This window comes from Cupressus sempervirens, chromosome 7, assembly GCF_028749045.1.
Source record: "Cupressus sempervirens isolate cs-2001-9-10 chromosome 7, ASM2874904v1, whole genome shotgun sequence".
NCBI classification, from domain to species: domain Eukaryota; kingdom Viridiplantae; phylum Streptophyta; class Pinopsida; order Cupressales; family Cupressaceae; genus Cupressus; species Cupressus sempervirens.
In genome coordinates this window covers 203,619,072-203,627,365 of record NC_143124.1, presented here as the reverse complement: position 1 = coordinate 203,627,365, position 8,294 = coordinate 203,619,072, and positions in this window count along the sequence as shown.

Below are 8,294 nucleotides of genomic sequence, written 5' to 3'. Positions count from 1 at the left end.
TTTATTATAAAGTAAAATATTTACATATATTTCAAGAGTATGTTCATCCTCCAAACCCATAAGTTCAGACACATGTCTAAGGCATGAAATTGATCCTAATATAGGACTATCATATACCATTGGAAAGGTTTGTGAATGAAGAATCTGATTTTGCAAGCCATACATGTGTAGTGTAACATGATAAGATATATTATTAGTTATGTAAAATGTGAGCCTTCTCAACACATTTTCTTGTTTTTGAAATCGGGCTTCATTTTTAGTTTCTAGACAAACTATGAAGTGGGTTGTCTCCAAATTTGATAGTGATGACCCTAGCAATTTTTTTCTATCTTGGAAGCCTTTTAGTGGGTATTTTAGAAAATTTTTTAGTAGAATATTTGTCTTTTTCAAGAATTTAGTTTCTTCATCATTTGAGAATATTTTCATTAGATTGAGCAGGCAAAGGATGGAGATTTGATTTTCACTTGAAAGAGAAAAGGTGTGAGAAGCTTTGAATTAGTATCAAATGGATTATGAAGAGGTCATTTGGCACTTATACATCATATCTAACCTTCTTCATTCTTTTATATCTTCTCATTCTTCTTCACTGTATATAGTCAGTTCCAACAGATTAAGCAAGTCTCAAGCTGTTATTCCACCATATTCTTCAACATTTTATTTATGTATGAATGACTAATAATGGAGTGATAGTCATAGTTATGGTCTATTTTGTTTTTTTCTTGAGGTATTACATATATTTTGATTTTTTTTCAATGAAATGAATACAAAAAAATATTTATAATAGTTTCATTTTGATTTTTGTCTCATATATGTGGGTCTTGCAATCTTTTTTGATGTGTGAACAAAGATTATGTGTATCAATTGTACCTTGGTTAGGGTGCTATGTCATAGGACATATTATTCATAGTATCAAGTAAATTCTTAGTGTACTTTGATAGGGTTGTATATTTTATGGAAGGATTATGATCATGAGTAGAAGATTCATTGTTAAAAAAGTTGTCATATTTTCAAAGTAAATGGATAGACCAAAAATATCTTGATGTATGTATTGATTTGAGTAACACCCAATGGATAGGAAAATGATCTCATCTATAAGATTGCATTCTTTTTAATTTCATAAATGGGTTATGTTGAAATCTTTAAATATCAAAAAATAAAATCCAATCCTATTTAGTATCTAAAAGGATAACCCTCACTTAGCTTGTGACTACATAGGTTTTTTATTTAACTACTACATACCTTTGTTACTGCATGAGTATAGAAGAATTTGGGGTTTTAATCTTCTTTGTTTAGATTCAAATGTGTATTTTAGCACTTTTCATATGGATGAATCTAGCATCTACCCACCTAGGTTTTCTAGAGCTTGAATTGTAGGAGTATAGCCTTATAGCTAGCTCAAGTTATATTTAAAGTGCGTACATCATAAGAGTTAGCTTTTCTTAGATGTATTTTGTCTTAGTTACTTGGTTATTCAAACACTATTAAATCAAGAGCCAACAAAATCAGGACTCTACTAGTGACAAACACAAGGAAATATTACACTAGTGAGGAATTGTAATTTTCTTTTCATATTCTTACTAAACTTTTAGTTTCCTAGTTACACCTTATTCTTGAATAGTAGTAGCTTTGAAGATTGGTAAGGATTGTTATTAAAAACACTTGTGAGTCCCTTGTATTTTGATTCTAATTAATGCAAAGTGTTGTTAGAAATAAAAGTCCATCAAGATAAATAGGGGGGGTGTGTGGGTGGGGTGTGAATCAATTATCCAATGATTAAAACATTTATCAACTTTATACAATCTTAACCATTCAACCAAATTAAACAACAACCATTCAAAGATGCACATACATGATTACACTAGATATGTTAACTAGGGAAACCCTTGACCAAAGCGAAATTCCTCATGGAAATGATGCCCACGAGATGATGTACTAATATAAATATTCATTATTAGAGGATGGACCCTATTAGGAGTTTGTTACAATATTTAGTACATATGATTTGTTTTTAGGAGACTTTGAATCCCTGTTAGGAGATTTCAACCCTATTAGGAGCTATGCCAACCCTATTAGGAGTTGTGAGAAGATAGAAGGAATTGTCTAAACAACATCTGGGGAAAGATCATCGAACTCACTATCCAACTGATCTCTCAACTATTCCTTTCAAAATAATTGCATGTACTATACTATAACTTCTTTACTCTATCCTATTAACTAGACCAATCACTCTTAGACCTTATAGACTAGGTCACGAACCTCAGATCCAAGTATCCAATTTTGGATTACACAATAAAACCTTAGAAATAAATATTCCTTCACCTTCGCTCTACTCTACTCAATTTCACATTCCACTCTTCATGATTCTTATGATTACTTCACATACATCATCATGATAATAGAAAATGTCCTTCCTTTATATCAAATCCATAAAACAATTCCCTAAGTCAACTGTTAGACCTTCTCACTTAATTATTATAGGACCACATTAAGAACATGTTACACTTAGTGATAACATTAATCTTCTTCCTTACAACTTGAATAACTTTCTATACACATGTCATTATGATGAGTGAGCTTAGTTACATCATCACCAACATGCCTTCTTCATATTTGTAACTTGAACTTCTCAAAATAACAAGTTTACCAGAACATGCCTCTATAAAATATATCTTAGAACAACCATCACCAAAACTTGCATAGCTTTTTCTAGATTTAATATCTTATGCTTCCAAGGTTAGCTATGTATATTAAACACATAGTATGATCTCCTCTTAACCTCGCTTAGTGAAAATGTTCAACTTTCTATCCATATCAACTTGATCTTTTCATTGTTCTTCTATTAGATACCACAGAAAACTATTATGTTGACATCAATGACAAACATAGTCATGAATGTAACATATCATCATGATAATGATCTAATGATCTTTCCACAATACTCTCCCATAGGAATATGATCATAATTCATGCTTCTAATAATCTCTCCCTTAGGTATTGATGGTAAAATAGATGAAAAATATCTAGCTCCAAGAATACCAAAAAAAATTTGTTAATCTTTCTTTTCAAATCCTCTTCATCAATCATTCTCCCCCATTGATATACCTCAATATGCTTTACATCAAACTATTTTTTACACTTTTTTCATGCTAAACTTCTCCCCTATTGAAATCAATGCCAAAGGTTTTAGCAACCAAAAATCTCTAAAAAAACTATCTCTAAATAGCTCAAGTGACCAAAGACACTATTCAAAAACATCCAACAAGAGTTCTAGATAACTCGATTCATCATAGATACTACCCCATACAGGATGCATCAACATTCAATCTAGACAATAATAGTGCTCTATTACACTAGATTGATCAATTCACTTCTTTCATCATCTATTTTGATGTAGGAAGGGGCATAACCCCTAGAATACCTCACAAATACTCAAAAGTCTCTTTGGGAAGAGGCTTAGTGAAGATATCTACAATCTGCTCTTTAGTGTTGACATACTCCAATCTATTTTCTTTTTCTACAAATTTTTCTCTCAACATGTGATACTTGATAGAAATGTGCTTAGTCTTAGAATGCAACACTATATTCTTAGACATATTTATGGTGCTTGTGTTTTCACAATGTATGACAATAGGTTCACTGAATTCTATCCATATAACCTTCAACATTGATTTTATCTAAACAACTTGATTACAATTGTTTGTTGCTACAAAATATTCTACTTTCACTACACTTTGTGGGGTACAATCCTACTTTTTCTTAGCCAAGAAACTAATATTCCTCCAAGAAAGAAGGCTTCACCACTAGTGCTCTTTTTGTCATCCATATTGTCTACCCAATCATCATAAGTATAAGCATATAGAGTAAAATCACTAGATTTTTCATACCACAATCCTAACTTTAGTGTTCCATTTAGATATCTAAATATCCTTTTGAATGCTATATAATGTGCTTCTCTGGGTTCATCTTTAAATCTTGCAACAATTCCAATTGTATTTTCTATTTTCGACCTTGTATGAGTCAGATATTACAATCCTACTATCATATATCTATACTTCTTCTACTCAATAATTGGTGTCTCATCCTTTGTGAATAACTTGTGTCTACTTACCATAGGTGTTCCACTAGGTTTACATGTTTCCAAACCAAATCTTTTTATAAATCTTTTAAATAATTAGTTTGAGAAATAAATATTCCTTCTTTATTCTACACAATTTGTAATCCTAGAAACTATTTCATCTCTCCTATCATGCTCATATCAAATTGTTTCTTTATTTCTTCTACAAACTTCTCACTTTCATTATCATTTCCTCAAAATATGATATCATCAACAAATATTACCAAGATCTTTAATCCATCATCAATTTCTTTCCAATAGAGATTACTATCTTTCATACCTTTTCTATATCCAAACTTTGTCAAATGCTTGTCCAACCTTGCATACATGGTTTTGGATGCTTATTAAGGCCATACAATGCTTTTTTTCACTCAATATACAATTTCATTGTCATCTATCAAAGGAAAACCTTCAAGTTGTTCTATGTACACCTCTTCTTCAAGTTCTTCATTTAGAAATGCTAACTTGACATCCATTTGATATAATTTGAATTTATTATATGTTGCATATGCTAAAAATAACCTTACAGCTTCTATTCTTTCTACATGAGCATAGGTCTCATCATAGTATATTCCTTCTTGTTGTGAGTAGCCTTTACATACCAATATTTCTTTGTTCCTTACAACTTCACCTTTCTCATTCATCTTTTTTCTAAATACCCATTTAGTTCCTATCACATTCTTGTCTACTAGTTTGGGGACCAATTCCCATGTCTCATTCTTTACTGTCTGATCAAATTCCTCTTTCATAGCTTTTTTCCAATAGTCATCTTTACATTCTTCATCTACATTCTTAGGTTCAACTTGAGATATCAAACATAGTTCTTCATTGATTCTACTTCTCTTTATCACACCTTTATCTTTTCTTCTGATGATCTACTGGGGTGGATGATTCTTTGTCATATTCTTACCTGAAGTAGGAGTTTCTATCTCATCTCTTAGCTCTGTTGAAGGTTCTAATCTATTTTCCTACCTTGGCTCTCCTTCATTGTATAAATCATTGTTAGTCTCAAAGAATACTTCATCATTCCTTGCTTTAGTAACAACATTCTTATCATCTAAATTGTAATCAACTATTCTTTCTTATATCCTAAATTTCTCATCAACTCTCATATTAACACTTTCCATAATGGTCTTAGTTCTTAGATTATAACATCTACAAGCCTTTTTTTAAATGAATAGCAAAGAAACATATCTTCATCACTTCTAGCATCAAACTTACCAATATCATCATCTCTTTTGATATAACACTTACTGCCAAAAATTCTAAAATACCTAACTATAAGTGAGTGACCAAACCACAATTATTAAGGAGTCTTTTTTGTGCCTTTCTTTACTTGCACTCTATTCATAGTTTACACTGTTGTATTTATAGATTCTCTCCAAAACATCTTGGATACATCATTCTCAGCTAGCATAGCTCTTGCTACTTCTGTTATTGATTTATTTCTTCTCTCTACTTTACCATTCTATTCGGGGGTTCTCAAAGCTGATAACTATCTTTTGATTCCATTAGCTTCACAAAAGATGTTAAACTCAATTGAAGTAAATTCTTCTCCTCTATATGATCTTAAACATTTAATCTTCATTCCTAATTCATTCTCAACTCTATTCTTGAATATCTTCAACTTTTCAGATGTCATAGATTTTTCTTTATGAAATGTAACCCACATCATTCTAGAAAAATCATCAGCCAAAATCATGAAATACCTTTCACTATAGAATCCTTTAGTCTTCATAGGACTGCTAAGATCTATGTGTATAATCTCCAATTTTGTTGTAGTATCAAACTTCTTGCTGGGAAAGAAGTTATGTTATGCTTTTCCAAAACACACTCCTTGCAAATTATGTTAGTAGGCTTTATAATCTTAGGAAAATCTCTAACCACAAATGTAGTGCTAATCTCTATGATACTATCAAAGTTTATATGGAAAAATCTCTTATTCCATAACCAAATGCCATCTACCTTTGCAATCAAACATGTCATTTCAATAGGATTTATCTAAATAACATTACCTCTAAATTTGATTCCTTTTCCAATTACCTTTCCATCTTTGTCTCTGATCATGCATGTCTTCTATGTGAACTACAACTAATAACCTTTCCACTAGTTTTCCAACACTCAAAATTTTGTGCTTTAAACCATCAACAAAATATACATCCTCAATGTCAGTCTTACCATCTAGAGTTATAGATGCAATACCGTTAACTTGGCATACTGCATTTTTTCCAACTCTGACAATGCCTCCATCATGACTTTTGAAGTTAACAAACTTGTTCATATCACTATTCATATGATGTGAACAACCACTATTAATTATCTAATCAAATTTCTTTTCAACCTATGATACCAAAGCCATTTTCTTTATATTTTCTTCTTTAATAGCTAGAAATCCAATTTCATCATCACTAGCACTTACTACTTTTTCATTGAATCATCTTCTTGATTTGCATAAAGACATTCTCTATCTCTTCTAGATTTGAAATTTCCTCTATAATTTTTCTCTCTTTATGGACACTTAGATTCATAATGACCATATTCATTACATGTCCAACATTTAAAGATTTTATTACCATCTTTTTCTCTTCTTACCAGAAGGGCTTTTCCTTCTTCAATCTTTCTATCCTCATCAATTCTACTACTGCAATAGAAAAATATCCTCTATTACTTATGCTCCTTGATAAACTAGTTTGAATATTCAAGGCACTAAAATTTGTTTCTATTCTAGTCAATTCTATGGACTATCTATGCTCATTCTCAACTACTTCAAATCTTCCAAGCAATGTTCCCTTTATGAAATCTTTGTTACAAGAGATCAACAACTATATCATTTGAACTACTGGCTTAAATGTTGGTGTTAAGCTCTTGAATATTTTCCATATCACCTCATCATCTTATGTGGTTCCTCCTTGAGATCTAATACCTATAGTAATTTCTGATATTATGTCTACAAATGTTCTTATAGATTCATCTTCCATCATCTTAGCATCTTGAAATGCATAATTCTAACTTTGTAACTTCAATTTCTTAGAATGTTCATCACCTTCAAAACTATTTTCCAAAGCTTTCCAAATCATATGAGAAGTAACAAGTGACTACCTAATTGTACTCAATGTTAGGAAGTGCAAATAATAATGCTTCTCTAGCTCTCATGTCACACATGAAAATATCTCTTTCTTCCTCAGTATAAGATTCCAAATCTTTCTCAATAATGACCATCTTTTTAGATTTTGTCAAGATCCAATATCCTAGACCCATACACAACAGATTTGTCTTCATATTTTCCTTACAACTATCATAATTTGTTCCATCAAACTTCAGACCATGTTTCCTAAACATGTTTTCCATGGATCTCACAAAGTTGTTAAATTTTATCTTCAATGACTTGAGGCTTTGATGCCAATTGTTAAAAACAATAGTCCACTAAGATAAATAAGAGGGGGGAGGTGAGAGGGAGTGAAATAATTATATAATGATTAAAACATTTATTAACTTTAAATAATGTTAATCATTGAACTAAAGTAAACAAAAACCATGCAAAGATGCACATACATAATTATACCAGATATGTTAACTAGGGAAACCCTTGATTAGAGGGAAAACCCCAGTGGGAATGATGCCCACAAGATGATGTACTAATAAAAATATTCCTTGTTAGAGGATGGACCCTATTAGGAGTCTATTACATCACTTAGTATATGTGAGTCCCTATTAGGAGACTTTGAATCTCTCTTAGGAGATTCCAACCCTATTAGGAGTTGTGCCAAACTTGTTAGGAGTTTTGAGAAGACAAAAAGACCCACTATCCAAATAGCTTCTAGGGAAAGATCACTGAACTCACTATCCAACTAATCTATCAACTATTCCTTTTAGAATAATTTCATGTACTATACCATAACTTCTTTTCTCTATCCTTTCAATTAGACCAATCACTGTTAGGCCTCGTAGATCAAGTCTTGAACCTTGGATCCAAGTATCCACCTTTGGATCACATGATAAAACCTTGGCAATGAAGACTCCTTCACATTCACTCTGCTCTACTAAATTTTATATTTTTCTCTTCATGCTTGTTACAATTACTTCACATCCATCATCATGATAAAGGAAAATTTTCTTCCTTTATATCAAATCCATAAAACATTTCCCTAAGTCAGCTATTAAACCTTCTCACCTAATTATT